Source organism: Podarcis cretensis, assembly GCF_951804945.1.
Source record: "Podarcis cretensis genome assembly, chromosome: 12".
Taxonomy (NCBI): domain Eukaryota; kingdom Metazoa; phylum Chordata; class Lepidosauria; order Squamata; family Lacertidae; genus Podarcis; species Podarcis cretensis.
In genome coordinates this window covers 5,067,296-5,089,257 of record NC_137181.1, presented here as the reverse complement: position 1 = coordinate 5,089,257, position 21,962 = coordinate 5,067,296, and the positions used below count along the sequence as shown (strand labels likewise).

The window sequence follows — 21,962 nt, the reverse complement described above, 5'->3', positions numbered from 1 at the left end:
TGTGCCTCTCATTTTTTTTGCCCAAGTGCAATACTTTACATTTCTCCCTGTTAAAATTCATCTTGTTTGTTTTGGCCCAGTTCTCTAATCTGTCAAGGTCGTTTTGAAGTGTGATCCTGTCCTCTGGGGTGTTAGCCACCCCTCCCAGTTTGGTGTCATCTGCAAATTTGATCAGGATGCCCTTGAGTCCATCATCCAAGTCATTGATAAAGATGTTGAATAAGACCGGGCCCAAACAGAACCCTGTGGCACCCCACTAGTCACTCTTCTCCAGGATGAAGAGGAACCATTGATGAGCACCCTTTGGGTTCAGTCAGTCAGCCAGTTACAAATCCACTGAGTGGTAGCATAGTCAAGACCGCATTTTACCAGCTTCTTTACAAGAATATCATGGGGCACTTTGTCAAATGCCTTGCTGAAATCAAGATAGGCTACATCCACTGCGTTCCCTTCATCTACCAGGCTTGTAATTCTATCAAAAAACGAGATCAGGTTAGTCTGACATGACTTATTTTTCAGAAATCCATGCTGACTATCGGTGATCACAGTATTCCTTTCTAGGTGCTCACAGACTGTTTGCTTAATGATCTGCTCCAGAATCTTCCCTGGTATTGATATCAGACTGACTGGGTGGTAATTATTTGGGTCCTCTCTTTTCCCCTTTTTGAAAATAGGGACAACATTTGCCCTCCTCCAGTCTGCCGGGACTTCGCCTGTTCTCCAGGAATTCTCAAAGATGACTGCCAGTGGTTCTGAGATCACATCTGCCAGTTCTTTTAATACTCTTGGATGCAGTTCATCTGGCCCTGGAGACTTGTATACATCTAAACTAGCCAAGTATTCTTGTACTATCTCCTTAGTTATTCTGGGCTGTGTTTCCTCTGCGGAATCATTTGCTCCAAATTCTTCAGGTCGGGCATTGTTTTCTTTATCGGAGAAGACTGAGGCAAAGAAGGCATTGAGGCAAAGAAAGCATTGAGGAGTTCAGCCCTTTCTGTGTCATCCATTCCAACCCCTTGCAATGCAGTAGTCTCAACTAAAGTTCAGAGTGAGTCCACTCCTGAGTCTGGCCATCTAGTCCAGAAAAATGTCTACTCCCTACCAAGGTCAAAGTCACACCATACATTTAAAGTGTTACTGCTTTCAACCTGCTTCGCCCAGGGCCAGATTTAGGTTTGATGCGGCCCTCAGCTCCAGAAGGTAATGGGGCCCTTTAGACGTCCAGCTGTCCTTTGTCAACAACAAATTGTCACTGTTTTTTTGTGTTGAATATATGCTATATGGTAATTAAGAACAGATTAAGTTTGAGAACCAAGGTACCACCGTACAGTGGTACCTCAGGTTACATAAGCTTCGGGTTACATACGCTTCAGGTTACAGACTCCGCTAACCCAGAAATAGTGCTTCAGGTTAAGAACTTTGCTTCAGGATGAGAACAGAAATTGTGTTCCGGCGGTGCAGCAGCAGCAGGAAGCCCCATTAGCTAAAGTGGTGCTTCAGGTTTAGAACAGTTTCAGGTTAAGAACGGACCTCCAGAACAAATTAAGTTCTTAACGTGAGGTACCACTGTATATAGAAATGAGCAAACCAGTGATATTTTAGGGAGCAGGCTAGCAGGCGGGGTCCATGACTTACATCCTAGGAGCCTACACAACACAAAACACTGTTGCTGTATGTGGGTTTTATTTTATTTGTTTTTTATCTTATATTCTGGAAATGTACATCCGGGGGTTTTTTTTCCCTTTACATTTTTGGGAGGCCCCCAAGATAGTGGGGCTCCAAGCTATAAGCTTGTTTAGCTTATACGTAAATCCAGCACTGGCTTTGCCCCAAAGAATCCTGGGAACTATAGCTTGTTCAGGGTGCTGAGATTTCTTAGATAAATTAACAGGAAGGATTCAAAACCTGTGGGACCAGAGATTCTTAGAAGACTGGAGTAAATACACGAACTACAGTGGTGCCCCGCAAGACGAATGCCTCGCAAGACGAATTTCCCTATGGGCTTGCTTCGCAAGACGAAACGTCTTGCGAGTTCTTGCAAGTTTTTTTCCTTTTTTCCCCCTTTTTCTAAGCCGCTAATAGCCGCTAAGCCGCTAATAGCCGCTAAGCCGCTAATAGCCGCTAATCCACTAAGCCGCTAATAGCTGTGCTTCGCAAGACGAAAAAACCGCAAGACGAAGAGACTCGCGTAATGAATTAATTTCGTCTTGCGAGGCACTACTGTATTTGAAAAGCAATTGTAATGAACAGATTACGCTAGTAGGACTGCAAGACGTTCTGTAAGGAGGACTATTTGAAATATTGCAAGAAAGACAAGAAAGAGAATTATTAGTTCATGATAATTCAGAGTAATAGAGAAATTAAGAAATGCAGAATAAGTGATAAAGAACAGAAAATCATCAAAGGTTGTTGGCGGAAGTCTAAAATATTGTATAAGATAAGAAGTTATGTTTAATGATTGTTGAAAATAATATGTAAAAAACCCAATAAAATGTATATATATAAAAAAGAGAGATTTCTTAGGAGGCCCCTATTCCCCTTGTTGTTCTTTAGTCGTTTAGTCGTGTCCGGCTCTTCGTGACCCCCTGGACCAGAGCACGCCAGGCACTCCTGTCTTCCACTGCCTCCCGCAGTTTGGTCAAACTCATGCTGGTAGCTTGGAGAACACTGTCCCACCATCTCGTCCTCTGTTGTCCCCTTCTCCTTGTGCCCTCCATCTTTCCCAACATCAGGGTCTTTTCCAGGGAGTCTTCTCTTCTCATGAGGTGGCCAAAGTCTTGGAGCCTCAGCTTCAGGATCTGTCCTTCCAGTGAGCACTCAGGGCTTATTTCCTTCAGAATGGAGAGGTTGGATCTTCTTGCAGTCCATAGGACTCTCAAGAGTCTCCTCCAGCACCAGAATTCAAAAGCATCTATTCCCCTTACAGAGCTACAATTCCCAGAGAGGCTTAGCAATCACTCCTTCTTCCCAGGGAACTCTGGGAAACGAAGGGAACACAAGTCTCCCAACAACTCCCAGAATGCTTTGGGGGGAATCCATGGCTCTCAAAAATGATATCATAGTGCTTCAAAACACAAGGAAGTGAATGCAGCCTTCAGATTCTGCAAAGGGAACCCTGGGCTTTCTCTGTTTTCGGCCGCTGAGACCCAGGCTCTCTCCAAACATCACACATGGCCCATCCTTCCTGCGACAACCTGTGGTGCAGTGTATTTTGAAAAATTATTTGCGATTGCGCCATTCCGGCAACCGCCAAACGGTTCCACAAACGTTTTTGTGGGGAAAACTGTTCCATGAGGCCAGGCCAATAAATCACCCGAGAAGAAAAACGGCCCTTCTTCTGGGTGGAAAGGGAAACGAATTAACCTTATTTGTCCGTCAGCGAGGCAGCCTGATGGATCAGAGGGGAAAAATAATGCAAGTGACAGCCAAGGTAATAAACAGTTTCCCCTTCGGCAAATACTGGGTTCTCTCGCTCGTTCTCCATCCAAGCCCTTCAGCCCTTCACTGGACAATTCCGAAGAGTTACATCAACATGTCAGGTGTCAGTGAAATAAATAAGCAAGGATGCATCAAACGCTTGCGATGAGGGATAGGGGAGGAAGGACCAGGAATGCATACCCAAGAAATATCTACCGTATTTTTCGCTCTATAGGACGCACCCGAGCAAAGGACGCACCTAGTTTTTAGAGGAAAACAAGTGAAAAATATTTTGAATCAAATCAGTGTCGGGGCTGAAGGGGGAAGCCCGGGGTTTCCCCATAAAGCCCCGGCATTCCCAAGCTAGAACAGCGAGACGCGGCGCAGCCAGTGTGGTGTAGTGGTTAAGAGTGGTAGTCTCGTAATCTGGGGAACTGGGTTCGCGTCTCCGCTCCTCCACATGCAGCTGCTGGGTGACCTTGGGCGAGTCACACTTCTCTGAAGTCTCTCAGCCCCACTCACCTCACAGAGTGTTTGTTGTGGGGGAGGAAGGGAAAGGAGAGTGTTAGCCGCTTTGAGACTCCTTAAAGGGAGTGAAAGGCGGGATATCAAATCCAAACTCTTCTTCTTCTTCTTCTGGCTTCGGGGACAGCCTTTCAAGCCTCCGCAGGGCAGCGGGGTGCCTTCACCCCGCTGCCCTGCGGAGGCTTTGCCCAGCTAACCCCGAAGCCTTTGGAGCGCAGCGTGAGGTCCCACTACGCTCCAAAGGCTTCAGGGATAGCCACCTGAAGCCTGGAGAGTGAGAGGGGTCGGTGTACACCGACCCCTCGTTCTCCAGGCTTCAGTGAAAGCAACGTGTAGCCTCCGCACGTCAAAGCAACGTGTAGCTGTCCATGGAGGCACAGGTCAAATCTGTATCCAGGGCAGCTGTTTACCAGCTCCATCTGGTACGTAGGCTGAGACCCTATCTGCCTGCAGACTGTCTCGCCAGAGTGGTGCATGCTCTGGTTATCTCCCGCTTGGACTACTGCAATGTGCTCTATGTGGGGCTACCTTTGAAGGTGACCCGGAAACTACAACTAATCCAGAATGCGGCAGCTAGACTGGTGACTGGGAGCGGCCGCCGAGACCATATAACACCAGTCTTTAAAGACCTACATTGGCTCCCAGTACGTTTCCGAGCACAATTCAAAGTGTTGGTGCTGACCTTTAAAGCCCTAAACGGCCTCAGTCCAGTAGACCTGAAGGAGCGTCTCCACCCCCATCGTTCTGCCTGGACACTGAGGTCCAGCACCGAGGGCCTTCTGGCGGTTCCCTCACTGCGAGAGGCCAAGTTACAGGGAACCAGGCAGAGGGTCTTCTCGGTAGTGGCGCCCGCCCTGTGGAATGCCCTCCCATCAGATGTCAAAGCGATAAACAACTACCTGACATTCAGAAGACATCTGAAGGCAGCCCTGTTCAGGGAAGTTTTTAATATGTGACATTTTAGTGTATTTTTCATCTTTGTTGGAAGCCGCCCAGAGTGGCTGGGGAAACCCAGCCAGATGGGCGGGGTACAAATAATAAATTATTATTATTATTATTATTATTATTATTATTATTATTATTATTATCCGGAGCACGGAGGGAGCGCTCCCTCTGCGTTTTGGAGGCTTTGCATTGCTTTCTCTGAAGCCAAGGAGCCTGCATTCGCTCCATAGGATACACAAACATTTCCCCTTCATTTTTGGAGGGGGAAAGTGCGTCCTATAGAGCGAAAAATACATTATTTGCGTTCCAGATGGACATCTCTGGGCTCCCTCTCTCTTCATACTAGATCCCAGTGGGTTCATCCCCTGAAGGTGAATGTTGGAAGATTCAGAACAGGTGAAAGGACACCTGTGGAATTTTCTCCAGTAAGAGGATGGGACGGGCACCAATTTCGACATTTGAAAAGAGGAACAGACAAAATTGGTGGAGGGTAGCAACGCTATCCATCAGGGCTGGATTTACGTTTGACGAGGCCCTAAGCTACTGAAGGTAATGGGGCCCTTTATATGTCCAGCTGTCCTTTGTCAACAACAAATTGTCGCTGTTTTTTTTGTGTTGAATATAGTGGTACCTCGGGTTACAGACGCTTCAGGTTACAGACTCCGCTAACCCAGAAATAGTACCTCTGGTTAAGAACTTTGCTTCAGGATGAGAACAGAAATCATGCTCCGGCGGCGCGGCAGCAGCGGAAGGCCCTATTAGCTAAAGTGGTGCTTCAGGTTAAGAACAGACCTCTGGAACGAATTAAGTACGTACCCAGAGGTACCACTGTAATTGTTGAACTGAAATACTATTAAGAAGAAGAACCCACACAGCACAAAACACTGTTGCTGCATGTAAGTTTTATTTTATTTGTTTTATATTTTGGAAATGTACATCCAGGTTTTTCCCCCTTTGGATTTTTTGGGGGCCCCCAAGAGAGTGGGGCCCTAAGCTATAGCTTGTTTAGCTTATACGTAAATCCGGCACTGCTATCCATGTCTACTAGCCAAAATAGCCATAGGATACCTCTAGGATAGGGACGCAGGTGGCGCTGTGGGTTAAAGCCTCAGCGCCTAGGACTTGCCGATCGAAAGGTCGGCGGTTCGAATCCCTGCGGCGGGGTGCGCTCCCGCTGCTCGGTCCCAGCGCCTGCCAACCTAGCAGTTCGAAAGCACCTCCGGGTGCAAGTAGATAAATAGGGACCGCTTACCAGTGGGAAGGTAAACAGCGTTTCCGTGTGCGGCTCTGGCTCGCCAGAGCAGCGATGTCACGCTGGCCACGTGACCCGGAAGTGTCTCCGGACAGCGCTGGCCCCTGGCCTCTTAAGTGAGATGGGCGCACAACCCCAGAGTCTGTCAAGACTGGCCCGTACGGGCAGGGGTACCTTTACCTTTACCTTTACCTCTAGGATAAGAGGCAGTTGGCGAGAAACAGCCATGGGTAGCCTTCTCCTCCTTCATAATTTTGCCCAATCCTCTTTTAAAGCCACCTAAGCTGGTCTCCCATCGCTTTTTCCTGTGGCAAGGAGTTCCATAGTCCAACAATGCTCCGAGTGAAGGAGTCCTTTCCCAAATCTTCCAGTGTCCAACTTACTGGATGCCTACAAGTTCTATAGAACAGGAGAGAAGCATTTTCCCTGTCTTCTTCCTCCTGGCCACGAGTGATTTTACTTGTGTCATGTCGCCATTTTGGTCCATCATTTCTTGAGACGGGCCCCGGAGAGGGGAGCGGAGGGCAAGGAACCCGATGTTCATTTGCCAAACGAGAGGAACAACTGGAGCCTGCCAGGGGAGGTGTTTGGTGGAACACCCATCCATCTGTTTACCCCCCCCCCCGCCCCGGCACGCAGCCAGGACAGTGGCCGGTGTACTGAAGAGCAAAAAGGACACCTCGAGCCGCAGAGGCCATCCCTGTTGGGTCAACAGGACCTCTGTCACTCCCCACAATGAAGTCGACGGAGAAGAGGGAGGCCTGCCAAGCAGGGAACGGCAAGGGGGAGACCTGGAGCAGTAGGGTGGCTGAGCAAAACGAAAATAAATATATATTTGGCTCCCATGAATCAAAGCCTGTTGCAATCAAAACAACTCGCCATCGGAGCGAAGGCCTCGGGGCCTCGTTCGTCAAAAATTATACGCGCGGCAGAAAGCCACAGGGGACGCATAATTGCAGCATGGCCACAAAGAAAGCCTTTTTCCACCCCCTCCTGGCATCGGAGCTTTGCCCAGCAGTGGGGGGGGTTGCTCTGTGCCATTGGTAAATGCCTTTCCTATTAACCTTCCCTATTAATAATAATTAGCAGGGGTCGTTATTGACAGGTCAGGGTCGGAGAGCAGGAGAGGAAAGGGGAATCCGCGCCTTGCAACGGTTCGGTCTTATCTCCTGAGGAAAGGGGGTTGGACGGGAGGAAAGGGGGTTGGACTAGATGACCCTACAATTCTATGATTCTATGAAAGGGATGATGCCTCAGACAGCAGAATTAGAGCGTAGGCCTTTGCAGCGGGTAGCCTGGTCCTCTTTGTCCAATCCCCTCTAAAAGCTGTGCAAATTGGTGGCTGTTCAGAGGATTGGACAGATTTGTGGAGCAGGAGACGGCTACCGAAGGCAATTAGCTGTGGGGGGGGGGGACTTCTTCGTGCAGCACACAGTTAACCTATGGAACTCGCTGTTGCTGGAGATGTAATAATAATAAAATAATAATAACTTATTATTTATACCCCGCCCATCTGGCTGGGCTTCCCCAGCCACTCTGGGTGGCTTCCAACACAATATTAAAATAAAGTAATGCATCAAACATTAAAAGCTTCCCTAAACAGGGATGTCTTCTAAAAGTCTGGTAGTTGTTGTTCTCTTTGACATCTGGTGGGAGGGCGTTCCACAGGGAAGGTGCCACTACTGAGAAGGCCCTCTGTCTGGTTCCCTGTAACTTGGCCTCTCGCAGGGAGGGAACCGCCAGAAGGCCCTCAACGCTGGACCTCAGTTTCCGGGCAGAACGATGGGGGTGGACCGAGGCTGTTTAGGGCTTTCAAGGTCAGCACCAACACTTTGAATTGTGCTCGGAAACGTACTGGGAGCCAATGTAGGTCTTTCAAGATCGGTGTTATGTGGTCTCGGCGGCTACTCCCAGTCACCAGTCTGTCTGGCTGCTGCATTCTGCATTAGTTGTAGTTTCCAGGTCACCTTCAAAGGTAGCCCCATGTAGAGTGCATTGCAGTAGTCCACGCGGGAGATAATCAGAGCATGCACCACTCTGGTGAGACAGTCTGCAGGCAGAGAGGGTCTCATCCTGCGTACCAGATGGAGCTGATAAACAGCCGCCCTGGACACAGAATTGACCTGCGCCTCCATGGACAGCTGTGAGTCCAGAATAACTCCCAGGCTGCGCACCTGGTCCTTCAAGGGCACAGTTGTCCCATTCAGGACCAGGGAGTCCTCCACACCTGCCCACCTCGTGTCCCCCAAGAACAGTACTTCTGTCTTGTCAGGATTCAACCTCAATTTGTTAGCCACCATCCAGGTAGGAGTAAAAATGCGAACTTAGTACATATGATTAACTGCCCGATGATAAGATCATTTTGGTGTGAGGTGAGGATATTTATAGTAAGAGTAATAAAAAGAAATTGTTATTTAGGGGAATTGAATTTAATTCTAAATTATATTCCGGAATCGTGGGAGATTTCAAGGGGTTAAAAAAAAAGGATGTACTGTGCTATAGTAGAAGCAAAAAAAACCCCAAAAAACTTGTTTTGATGAATTGGAAGAGTGGCAAAAAGATTCCATTGAGCTCATGGATTGATATGGACAGATTAGCTACATATGAACAAAATGCATGTCGAGGCAAATTAAGAATGGATAAATATGACGAATTCTGGAATGAATATTTAAGCGATAAGGCAGATAGTGAGGGGAGGAGAGAGAGGTGGGAAAATATTGTTTAAAAGGTGCGGTCATAGGTATATCAGTGTATTTAAATCAAATTGTGTTGTTATTGTTATTATGATTTTTGTTGTAGTGCCTTTTGCAGTTGTTGTTTGTATCGGAAAAATGATTAAATGTGTTTTTTTAAAAAAAAAGACCTATGGAACTCGCTGCTACTGGAGGTAGGGTTGACAAGCAACCTAGATGGCTTTAGAAGAGGATTGGACATATTTGTGGAGGAGGAGAGACCTATTGACGGCTACTAGTCCTGATGGCTCGGCTCTGCCTCCACAGTTGGAGTCAACAATGCTTCGTAATACCTGTTGCTGAAACCTGCAGGTGGCGAGAGGGCTCCTGTGTTTTAATCCTGCCTGCTGGTTTCCCACAGGGATCTGGCTGGCCACTGTGAGAACAGGATGCTGGACTGAATGGGCCACTGGCCGGATCCAGCATGCTCTTTTTACATTGCGTGGTGAGTTCCTGAACACACACCCCCCCTCCAGGTGGAAATAAAGACACATGGCACATGGCTAAATAAGGCCACAACTTTATTGGTTACAGGTGATGAGCGGTACAGTGGTACCTCGGGTTACATACGCTTCAGGTTACAGACTCCGCTAACCCAGAAATAGTGCTTCAGGTTAAGAACTTTGCTTCAGGATGAGAACAGAAATCGTGCTCTGGCGGCATGGCGGCAGCGGGAGGCCCCATTAGCTAAAGTGGTGCTTCAGGCTAAGAACAGTTTCAGGTTAAGAACGGACCTCCGGAACGAATTAAGTACTTAACTCAAGGTACCAGTGTCTTGGCTTAGGCATTGGTCCTAACCAACTATATCCGACTTCAGCCCGTCCGCTTGAAGTCCGGGAAGGGTTAACCACCAGTAGGGGGAGTCCTGCTGGTGCACATCAACTAGGAAAACGAGGCGATTGGCTGCAACAATTAAGAGCCTTTTTGAGGCAAAGCAGTGGCTGTGAGATGCCATGACAGATTAGCAGTGTTTTCTAAGCGGGCCAAGGAAGAGAAATCTGCCAGATAATTTCTACATAGCAGCCAATATGTAAAGGGAGATAAGCAGGGATGGAAATGGCTCTACCATTTCCGTTCTTTCTTCTTCAGTCTAGTAATGTGTCCAAAATATGTGTATTTTTGGACACATTACTAGACTGAAGAAGAAGAAGAAGAAGAAGAAGAAGAAGAAGAAGAAGAAGAAACAAAAAACTAGATACAATTTAAAATTAACTGGATTCAATTATAAAACAAACTCTCAGATACAATTACAAAAGTATACTTGGATACAATTGTAAAAATAGGATAAATTCAGGAAATAGGGTAATAGGCAGTGCAGGGAAGAAAGAAAATTGCTTTATTTGACAGAAAGGAAAGAAAGGATACAGGGGTCAACAAACTTTTTTCAGCAGGGGGCCGGTCCACTGTCCCTCAGACCTTGTGGGGAGCTGGACTATATTTTGCCCCACAAATAACCCAGAGATGCATTTTAAATAAAAGCACACATTCTACTCATTAAAAAACACACAGATTCCCGGACTGTCCACGGGCCAGATTTAGAAGGCAATTGGGCCGGATCCAGCCCCCTGAGCCTTAGTTTGCCTATCCATGGATTAGAAGGGGGGGAATAATGGGAGAAGCAAATTAAAAGGAGAACAGACTAAAAGACAAAATTGAGGAAAAGGTTGATATATACCTCTTAGGTTAATCATCATCATCATCTCATCACCATCATCTATTATTTATACCCCGCCCATCTGGCTGGGTTTCCCCAGCCACTCTGGACGGCTTCCAACAGAATATTAAAAACACAATAAAACATTAAACATGAAAAGCTTCCCTAAACAGGGCTGCCTTCAAATGGCTTCTAAAAGTCAGATAGTTGTTTGTTTCCTTGACATCTGATGGGAGGGCATTCCACAGAGCGGGCGCCACCACCAAGGAGGCCCTCTGCCTGGTTCCCTGTAACCTCACTTCTCTCAGGAAGGGAACGGCCAGAAGGCCCTCAGAGCTGGACCTCAGTGTCCGGGCAGAATGATGGAGGTGGAGACGCTCCTTCAGGTATACAGGACTGAGGCAGTTTAGGGCTTGAAAGGTCAGCACCAACACTTTGAATTGTGCTCGGAAACGTACTGGGAGCCAATGTAGGTCTTTCAGGACTGGGGTTATATGGTCTCGGCGGCTGCTCCCACTGGAGAACTGCATTGAGAAATCTGGAGAAGGGCGAATTCCAAAATACAGCTATGTTTCAGTTTGCATTTTGTTTCTGAAAATGTGCATATGGTGGGTTCACCTTTAAATGCAAACTGAATCCAAGTCCATCCCCACCCCTAGAGGTAAGCAAAGATGGGATTCTCCTCCCAAAGCATCAATCACGTGTAAGTTTCAGGCATTTTCCAGAATGTTTGCAGATAATTGCTATGTACAACCCTAAAGACGCTATCAGACTCTTGCTGTTCTAAGGTGGAATCTAAGTGAAATCTACATATATTAAAAAAACACAGTGAAAATGAAACGTTTTGAAAAATACATCAAATTTTGCATAGCTCATTTTCGCCATCTAGTGTCACATTTGTATATTGCACTTGACAACACATTTGAAACGTTTCATTTGCAGTTGTATAGCTGAGTCCCTAGTCCCATACTAACAAATTCAGGTTGCCCGTTTGTTGTCGATTGGAAGTACTTGTACAAGAAACCACCTTCCCCAAAAAGTCCAGGCTTTTTTTTTGCAATCGGGGAAAAGTCATTAAAAAAAATAAGAGCATAATAAGAGCCTGCTGGATCAGGCCAATGGCCCATCTAAGTCCAGCATCCTGTTCTCACTTTGGCCAACCAGATGCATCTTATGGGAAACCAATGGATTTGTCAAGTGCTTAACTCAGGCTTTTGTTTTCTTTATCTTTTTAGGTAAGTTCAGGAAGATACCAACAAAAGGTAAGTTCGGGGTTGTTCACAATACCGAGAGATGTTAATGAAGTTGTGGACAATGAAGTTGTAGACGACAGGGTACAGCGTTTGGCAACTGTTTTGCCCTGGCAGTTCAAGTAATCAAGAGGCCGCTATTCGCCCCAGTGCGTGGGGCTTGCAAGTAGCACACTCCCAAGGTAGTTTTCCGGGCTTCTTCAGTAGTCTAATCTCGAAGCCTTGATACTATTTCTTGGCTATTTCTTAGCTTAAGTTTAAGAGATTGATTTGCTAAATCAGTCTCTCAAACTTAAGCCAAGAAATAGTATTCTCTTTTTTAAAAAAAAAAAAATATTTATTAGAAGTTTCAAAAATTACCAAAAAAAAGCAAAAGAGAGAACAACAAAAAAATTAACAAAACATACATAACAGTATATCAAAAAAGAAAAAAACACACATAAAAACCAATACACCAATAACAATAAAAAAACCACACATCCAATATTCCATATCTCCATCCTTCATTTACTTGTTTCATCGACCTCCTCACACCTCCCTTTTTGTATTCTAGTTTAGTTATTTGTTTCAGCAAATTCTTTCCATCTTTCTCAATTTTAATTGAGTAATTTGTCTTAACATTCTAACCTATTAGTTAACTCAGCAAATCCTTTCCATCTTTCACTATATTCTGTCATTCAATTTACCTTAATTTATTTTAACCTTATCTTTCTATAAAATACCTTAAAGCTTAAAACTTAATATTTATCTGTACATAATTCCTTATATCATTTCTACTAAAGCCAAATATTTTCATTCCAACATTTTCCTAATGCTCATTAATTTTACACTAATTTCCAATATAAGTAAAAAAAATTCTTCCAATCTTCCTCCAGCGTCTCTTCTTCCTGGTCTCAGGTTATGTCAGTCCTTACTGTCCGTTCCATCTAGTCCATCAACCTGGTAATATTATGTCCGAGGCTCTTAAGTCTTTTCCATGTCCCTTCTGCAGATCTTCTTCTTGTTTGTACTTGCACTTTACCTTATCTTTTGTTGATCTCTTTCTTAATTCCTTTCCTTTCTCATTGAGGAGTAGGTCTCGGGGATGTTCCAACTCAAAAATATCTCCGTCTCTCCTCAGCAGATCGGCCCATTCCCCACAATCCCATTCCCCACAATCAACAGTGTAGTCCAGAAAATATTTAAAGGCGTGTTTCAAAGTCCCTCCAAACTTAAGGGCCCCCACAACTCCAGACCCCCCCTGGCCCACTCCAGATTCAACCTTCAACCACAACGGCTTATGCTCCTGTAGGGCCTTGGGCTTCTCCATTTGTATTACTTGAGGTTAAACAGCAGCCTCCTCCATTATCTTCTGCGTTTGCACTTGCTCTGTCAAAGCAGGTTCCTGAGTTGGCTCCTGGATGGTTTCTGTATAAGTATTCACTGTTTGCCCAAAATTTTTGACTGCAACAGTCATCAAGTCCATCTTCTCATGCATCTGCTCCAACAAAGCGCTTGTCTTGCAAAAGGCAAGCACCAAAACTTCTTCCAAACACATTTTTGTTCAAGGTCACAGTCTGATCCCACGATCCTTATCACCGCAGCTGTAGAGTCCCCAGATCAACTCCAGCAACAATTTAACAAGCTCGCTCTAGAGGAGACAATTTCTATTTGTATCCATCTTTTGATACAACAAAAAAAAGTTACTTTCATTTTTCAGATTTCTTGTTTCTTTTAAATGCAAAAGGCAACATTGGAGCCAATTTGTTTCTCTTCTTTAACTATCTGTCAAAGGATGCTCCTTTCACAGTCAATGAACTTCACCAAAAATCTCTGTCTCTGACACCCCGTTCCCAGGTTTGAGATGGTGGAAATTTATCTTTCTTTACTCTCTCTCCTGCAGGCTTAAACAGTCAAAATTCCCCCTCTTTACTCCTGCTTCCAAGAGGGGTTTAGATGGTTAAAACAGGAGGAATTTTAAACCTTTATGTACAACTTTCCAGACTTTAGCTTGCACAATTTTTGCTTCAGGCTATTTACAAAAGCGGAAGGCGGACTTCCTGTTTAGAACCTTCCCGCTCGAGTGCCAAATTAAAATGTTTCTTAGCCCAATTTTCCGTTCTACTCACGGGTACTTGTTTAGAGTCCAATTGTCCACAGGAAAAAGTCAGCGCTCTCCAGCAACGGCTGTGCGGCTTCACTCCACAAGAAAAGCGGTCGATTCAAAACACCGCGCCGCTCACCCCATGTCGCTTCGGATCCCCGAAAAAGGGGTTTCCTTGCGTGTAGGGGGGGCGCTCCTGGTGTCCGCCGAATCCCGCGTTCCCAGGCTTCCTCCGCCTGAGATTTTTAAAGGGTCTCCGCCTTCGCCGCGGTGGCAAGACCCGATTTTCGCGGAGCGGGTTCCTCTGGATCAGAGGAATTCCGCCATTGCCGATGGCGCTAACCCGGAAGTCCCCAAGAAATAGTATTCTCTATGAAATTGAATATCAATACATTGGTACCTTGGGTTAAGTACTTAATTCATTCCAGAGGTCCGTTCTTAACCTGAAACTGTTCTTAACCTGAAGAACCCCTTTAGCTAATGGGGCCTCCCGCTGCCGCCGTGCCACCGGAGCACGATATCTGTTCTTTTCCTGAAGCAAAGTTCTTAACCCGAGGTACTATTTCTGGGTTTGTGGAGTCTGTAATCTGAAGCGTCTGTAACCCGAGGTACTACTGTATACGTATCAAGGCTTTGAGATTAGACTACTGAAGAAAACAAAAGACTGAGTTAAGCACTTGAAAAATCCATTGATATCAGACATTATAAGTTCAGCTTAGGTTGGAGAGTTTGCAAGTTTCTGTGGCTTTGAATAGGGTTTTGCATTTTTCTCAGAAGATTGATAAAGAATGTATAATCATTTTGGTAATTATTGTGTGTATATTAGTCGCCAACGTGTTGCATGAGTCGAAATACTTCTATCAGCAGCACATGTTGCATTTTTCTAGTCTTATGGGAAACTGGCAAGCAGGATTCGAACACAAGAGCCTACTCTCCCCTCCTGTGGCTTCCAGAAAATGGTGTTCAGAAGCATTGCTGCCTCTGACTGTGGAGACAAGGCAGAGCCATCATGGCTTGTAGCCATCAATAGCCCTCTCTTCCTCCGTTAATTTTGTCCAAACTTCTTTTAAGCCCGTTGGTTGCTATACCTGCCTCCTGTGGCAGGGAGTTCACAGGTTAACTATGCACTCCGTGAAAAAGCACCTCCTTTTATCCGCTTTGAATCTTCCAACAATTAGCTACGTTGGATGCATAGCTGTCAACTTACAGATTTAAAAACAAGGGACCAGCAGCCTCGAAAATAAGGGATCAGCAGCCAAAATAAGGGATTTTAGTCAACCAGCTGAAATAAAAGGGACCAGATAATTTGGGAGAGCAGCGCCTGTTTCTAGCCCTTCATTTCCAGAAGTTGCTGCTCAAGACACCAGCAATTAAATAACTACAAGCAGCAACCACTTTTTGCGCAAAATGAAGTCCAAGCTATGAAGATGCTGCTGCAGGTTTGTATCTTTTCTCTCGTGCTCCACCTGCAGCTCTCAGTTCCATCAGGCGGGGCGGGAGGAAGAGAGGGGGGGAAATAGCACCCGAAGTAAACCCGCAGATCAGACCATCTATGCTAGTCTACCACTACAAATCTGTGGGAGAAGCGCTTGCGGCCCTTCCTCCGCTTTCCCCTGCTATGGTTAGCCCCTGGAACACCTGCCCGTGCCTCCTTCTCCGCCTCCGCCTCCGCCTCCTCTCTCTGAACTGCTTTCTCTACGGTCGCCCTCGCTCTCCTCTCAAGGCTCCTCAACAATTCATACACCGTGCCAGGCTGCCCATCTCATCCGGGTTCTTCGGCGGCACAGCTGCAGTACGGCCTAGTGGGAGTGGCAGCGGCGGGCAGAGGGGAGGCCCCAGGCAGAGACGCCCAGTTCAGCGGCCGCGAGGAGGATGGCGGCGGAAGGGCCCGAGGCTTCCGCCAGTCCTGGTGGGGAGGGGTTCCCGGGTGCCAAGGCTGGTGAGAGGAGGCCGGAGGGGGGCGGACTGGGCAGCCAAGCAACCCAGTTGGAGCCTCCCTTCTTCCTGGCTGGCAGGGAGGGAGGGAGAGGAGCTGCTTCCTTTGAAACCCGGGAAATTTAAGGGACATCATCAATAAGGGACAGCAGCGGGACACAGCGCTGGGATAAGGGAGTTTCCCGCCAAATAAGGGACAGTTGACAGCTATGGTCGGATGTAGGGCCCCCCTTCGTTGCCTACCCCCGGGTTAGACAGCCAGGCAAAAGAATTGAGTCCCCTTATGTCCAATTTCCCTCTCGCTGTAACTTTCCACCAGATCCATCCTTTCAGCAAATGTCCTGGCCAAACAAGGAGGCACATGACATGCCTGCGATGTGTCACATGAAAACAGCTTGGCTTCCTAATGGGGGCCGTCAGTCATTCTGAGCCTGAGCACGCACTGAGCAGGCAATTACTTCTCGTGCTCCCACAGGCACCACAGCTGGCAGCTGAAATCAGCAAGATAGATTCTTGCTAAGCATGCAGAAACTGTCGCCCTGTTGCTCTCTTCCCCATTCTCGCTCTGATAGAGGTGTAAAATGCATCTGGAAGAGGCGCTGTGCTGCCCTCTGTTGGATCCACAGTTGAAAGACACGTAGGATAGCTAAAGGTAAAGGGACCCCTGACCATTAGGTCCAGTCGTGACCGACTCTGGGGTTGCAGCGCTCATCTTGCTTAATTGGCCAAGGGAGCCGGCGTTTGTCCGCAGACAGCTTCTGGGTCATGTGGCCAGCATGACTAAGCTGCTTCTGGCGAACCAGAGCAACGCACGGAAACACCGTTTTCCTTCCCGCCGGAGTGGTACCTATTTATCTACTTGCACTTTGACTTGCTTTCGAACTGCTAGGTGGGCAGGAGCAGGGACCGAGCAACGGGAGCTCACCCCGTCACGGGGATTCGAATCGCCGACCTTCTGATTGGCAAGTCCTAGGGTCTGTGGTTTAACCCACAGCACCACTCGCATCCTTGACATGTAGGATATGTGTAGGCAAACTAAGGCCCAGGGGCCAGATCCGGCCCAATAGCCTTTTCAATCCGGCCCACGGACGGTCAAGGAATCAGCGTGTTTTTAAATGAGTAGAATGTGTCCTTTTATTTAAAATGCATCTCTGGGTTATTTGTGGGGCATAGGAATTTGTTCATTCCCCCCCCAAAAAAAAAATATATATATATAGTCTGCCGAGCATGCCACCAGCAGCAGCACCGAGCCAGGCACCAGGTGCAGCGCCAGCAGGCACGCCAAGCTCTGGCTGAAGCCCCATGATGTGCCCATCACAATGCCTCTCCGTCCATGGCCGCACCGAGTTTACCTAAGCCACAGGTGTTGAGGCTTCGGATTGGCTGCTGGAGCTTCCTGCAGCCAATCTGAAGCCACACCAGCCTCGCCCCCCCCCCCCAGAGGCATCCACACTCTGGATTGGCTGCAGGAGCTTCCTGCAGCCAATCCGAAGCCGTGCCACATCACAGAAGTCAGTCCCCGCGCGGCAAGGCATCCACAGCGCACAGGAACTGACTGAGCAGGCGGCAGGGTCCGTGGGCTGGATTTATGAGCCTGGGGAGCCACATCCGGGCTCTTAGTTTGCTGACCCCTGGAATGGAGTATCCTGCAAAAGAGTAGGATTGGCTGACACTTCTGTGTGCATTGATTCTGTGCAATAATTCTGAAACGCATCTGTCAGAGCTGCCTCTAGGTCCCAGCTCACAGAGGACCAACGCTAGGCTGTAGTAATGTACAAAAGTCTTTATTGAAGTTCAGTTTCCATTTCAAAGCCACAGCGTGCAGCCCTACGTCTTAAACCCTAGATCGGTGAAGTCCCGTCTGAGTCTCCTCCCCTATGACACCAGTTTAAGATCCTAGCCCTGCTCCACCTTTTACGCTGCTCTCTCCTCCTCTGGGTCCTGCTGCCCGCTGGGGCATTGCCCTTTCTGGACTCTTCCGACGCTGAGTCGCTTAGCTCCTCCCCCTCCCTCCGGCGGGCTTTAGGACCCGGTTCCCAATCCTCATTCTCTGCTGTCCTGCGCTCCTGTACATTTGAACTTGCCTCTCGCGCCAGCCCAGTGACCTTTCTCCTAACCGTTACAGTACTTCAGTCACTGCTTCCCTCTTCCAGGACACTGGCCGGATCTGACCTCTCCTCCGTTGTCCGACTTTCTGATGGAGGCGTGGTCAGCCCAGCCTTATCTTCTCTCCCTGGTGGGGAATGCACTGGCCCCGATCCTTGGGACTCTTCCCCCCCACTCTGCTCTGGTGGGGAAGCTGGTCCTGATTTCCAGCTACTGCTCTGGGAGTCCCTGCTGCCCCCTTGCTCCTGGGGCATTCCCCTTGGGAACCCCCTACCCCTGGCCACTGGCGCCCCCTTCTGTGAATCTTCCGATTCGCTGGAGAGGCTCATGGAATCCCTCGGTCCACTGTCCTCTTCTCCTACGCTCCCCTCGGATTCTTCCCCTTCGCTCTCCATCTCCTCTCTTCCCTGTGCCTCTGCTCCTGAGCCCCTGACAGCATCATTTTCATTTTAGCACAGCATCCAGAAGGGTGAAGAATTATAGATTTACTCCTCCTTTCTAAGCCAACTTTTTTTACCACACGGCTGTTTCCCTGGCAAATTAATGAATTATACCTCATTATATTATAGCCGTTAAAAAAAAAAACCCAGCTGTTGATCTGAAGACCGAGACCTTATTTACTTTCCCCTGCTGGAATTCCTGGGACTCAGTCCAGAGATCGGGGGGTGTTTTGGAGGGGTGAGCCAGTCTCTTGTTTGGCCTGGAAGCAAAGTCAGCTTTTGGCATCATCACTGGGGGAAAGGCACTGATTCCGAAACAAACAAATCCAGCTTCACTGACAGTTAAGCCAGCTCACTGGATAAAAGGATTCAATTTAAAGATTATTTACAGAAATACTGTAAAATTAAGGAGCTTTAGAAAAAAGGTGGAATAAAGTTATATGGCTTTGGCATGTTAGAAGGAACTAGGTATAGATAGATGGTTAATGCATTAAAAGGGGGGGAAACTAGGTTACAATATGTTAAAATTAACTATAAGACAGAAAATAGATGAAGATGGAAAGGACTTGCTGAAATAGTTAATTGAAGTGGAATACAAAAAGGGAGGCGTTGAGGAAGTCAATGAAACAAGTGTATGAAAGTTAAGATAGAAAATATTGGAAGTGTTTTTAATTGGTTTTGTTTTGTTTTGCTAATTTAATGTTTTATGTAGTGTTTTTGTTTTTGTTTCTGTTTTTCTATGTTTAACTTTTCTTTTTTCTTTTTGTAATTTCCAAAATCTTAATAAATATTATTTAGGGGGGGGAAACAATTTGTGGTCCCTCGAGACTGACATCTTGTTTTTGAGTGGGGGGTATTTTGCAAGCTTTCATTGATGCAACAGCACAGCATTAGTGGCAAGCGTGGTGTTGCAAGGGTCTGTCCTGGGCACATTGTCATTCAACAATGACAATTTGAGAGAGCCAGTGTGGTGTAGTGGACAAGAGCGATAGACTCGTAATCTGGGGAACCGGGTTCGCTTCCCCGCTCCTCCACATGCAGCTGCTGGGTGACCTTGGGCCAGTCACACTTCTCTGAAGTCTCTCAGCCCCACTCACCTCACAGTGTTTATTGTGGGGGAGGAAGGGAAAGGAGAATGTTAGCCGCTTTGAGACTCTTTCGGCTAGTGATAAAGCAGGATATCAAATCCAAACTCTCCTCCTCCTCCTCCTCCTCCTCCTCCTCCTTCTTCTTCTTCAACAACTTTATAACTGACTTGGATGAGGTAATCGAGGGGACACTCATCCAATCTGCAGATGGTAAGGTAAAGGTAAAGGACCCCTGGACGGTTAAGTCCAGTCAAAGGCGACTCTGGGGTTGTGGCGCTCATCTCGCTTTCAGGCCAAGGGAGCCAGCGTTTGTCCACAGAGGTCATGGGGCCAGCAGGACTAAACCGCTTCTGGCGCAACGGGACAACGTGATGAAACCAGATTTGTGCTGGGGGTGTGGTAAAACAGAGGGGACACTTATACATGTTTGGTGGACCTGTGAAAAAATCAAAAGCTACTAGAACATAGTACAGTGGTACCTTGGGTTACATACGCTTCAAGTTACAGGCTCCACTAACCCAGAAATAGTACCTTGGGTTAAGAACTTTGCTTCAGGATGAGAACAGAAATCGTGCTCTACACAGTCTACACAGAGTTAAATACCATCTGTAAATCATTTTCAAGTACAGTCATACCTTGGGTTAAAGCCACTTCAGGTTGCGTTTTTTCGGGTTGCGGACCGCCAAAACCCGGACGTACCGGAACAGGTTACTTCCGGGTTTCGGCGGTTGCGCGTGCGCAGAAGCGCTAAATCGTGCTTTGCTCATGCACAGAAGCGCCGAATCACAACCCGTGCATGCGCAGACCTGGGTTACGAACGCTGCGGGTTGCGAACGTGCACACCGCACGGATCACGTTTGCAACCTGAGTGTCCACTGTGTTGTAGTTCTCCTTCAAGGAATAACATGACCCCTTTTCACCAGAAGCCCCACTCATTTTGTCAGGTCAAACGACAGTGTGGTGCAGTGATGAAAGGGTCAAACTAGAATGGCAAGACCTGCCTTCAGTCCCTCGAATGGTTGTGAGGCTCAGTGGGCAAAGCTGGGTTAGTCACTCCCCATCAGATGAGCCCACCTCATGGGGCTGCTGTAAGGATAAAGTAGGGAAACCATCAAAATATCCCCAAGTCAGGGCAACAGAGTCAAAGCTAAACATTTTCGCCGACCTACCTAAATGCAGCATCTATTTAAAGGGCCTGTTGTCTTTGTCCATGGAGTTTTCTTGGCAGGGATACTGGAGTGGCTTGCTGGTTCCTGCTCCAGGTGGATCACGTTTGGTCAAAACTCTCACCTATGACCTGTCCATCTTGGGTGGCCCTGCATGAAATGGCTCATAGCTTCTCTGAGTTATTCAAGCCCCTTCGCCACGGCAAGGCAGTGATCCTAGACAGCATCTTAAAAAGTAGAGACATCACCTTGCCAACAAAGGTCCCTATAGTTAAAGCTATGGCTTTCCCAGTAGTGATGTATGGAAGTGAGAGCTGGACCATAAAGAAGGCTGGTTGCCGAAGAATCAATGCTTTTGAATTCTGGTGCTGGAGGAGACTCTTGAGAGTCCCATGGACTGCAAGAACAACAAACCTCTCCATTCTGAAGGAAATCAGCCCTGAGTGCTCACTGGAAGGACAGATCCTGAAGCTGAGGCTCCAATACTTTGCCCACCTCATGAGAAGAGAAGACTCCATGGAAAAGAACCTGATGTTGGGAAAGATGGAGGGCACAAGGAGAAGGGGATGACAGAGGACGAGATGGTTGGACTGTGTTGTCGAAGCTACCAGCATGGGTTTGACCAAACTGCAGGAGGCAGTGGAAGACAGGAGTGTCTGGCCGGCTCTGGTCCATGGGGTCACGAAGAGGCGGACACGACTAAACAACAACAACAACAACAACTGTCGAGAATTGGGGGGGGGGGAATCCCCTTAAAGCAGAAAAATATTTAATACGGATTTGGGATTCAGCTTAAGCTAGCCAGTATCATTATGGCTAGAGGAAGGCAGCAATTAGAGAACAAATTAGTTGGGAAATGGATTTTATTTATCACATACGGGAATAATAAGCTACAAGGCCCACTTATTATTAGACAGGGACTATCGCTATTCTTTTCAGCGCCTGCTTAAAAAAAAAACCCTTTTTATTTTAGCGAGGCTACCCGGGCATGTAATTTTACCATGCAATTTTAATATGTGATTTTAGTATCATGGTTTTTTAATTCCCCAAAGCTAAAAAAGCCTCCTTGATACACACACAAAGCCCCACAATTTGTAGGTCAAAACCACCACTTTGCAGGAATGTGTCTAGAAATGGCCCTACTGTCCTAAAGTAAAATTTGCACGTGTTGCTAGAATGTGAGTCAAGGATATGTGTATGTTAAATAAAATTATATTGTGGGTGCTTTAATTAACGGTGGGGAAATTTAATTCAGCGACTGCCCTGCAGTTTCCGTGTCAAAGTACTTTTGCAGCCCACTTGTGGTCTGAGAGTTTGGCCTGTGCTCGTCTGGAGGGTCCACTTAGCATCTCAAGAGTTCCAACTACCC

At 47.1% G+C, this 21,962-nt stretch overlaps 1 protein-coding gene and 1 long non-coding RNA gene across 3 annotated transcripts in view; one reads left to right on the top strand and one right to left on the bottom strand.

The window, feature by feature from the left end:
- PTH1R (parathyroid hormone 1 receptor) overlaps positions 1 to 19,718 on the top strand; it is a 228,536-nt gene extending 208,818 nt beyond the window's left edge. Inside the window, exon 14 of the transcript XR_013831822.1 lies at positions 19,643 to 19,718. The gene's annotated coding sequence lies outside the window, so the exon portion shown is untranslated. The remainder of the gene's footprint in view (positions 1 to 19,642) is intronic.
- Positions 1 to 21,962, bottom strand: part of LOC307199303 — a 270,585-nt gene that overhangs the window by 183,774 nt on the left and 64,849 nt on the right. The gene's annotated exons all lie outside the window — the stretch shown is intronic.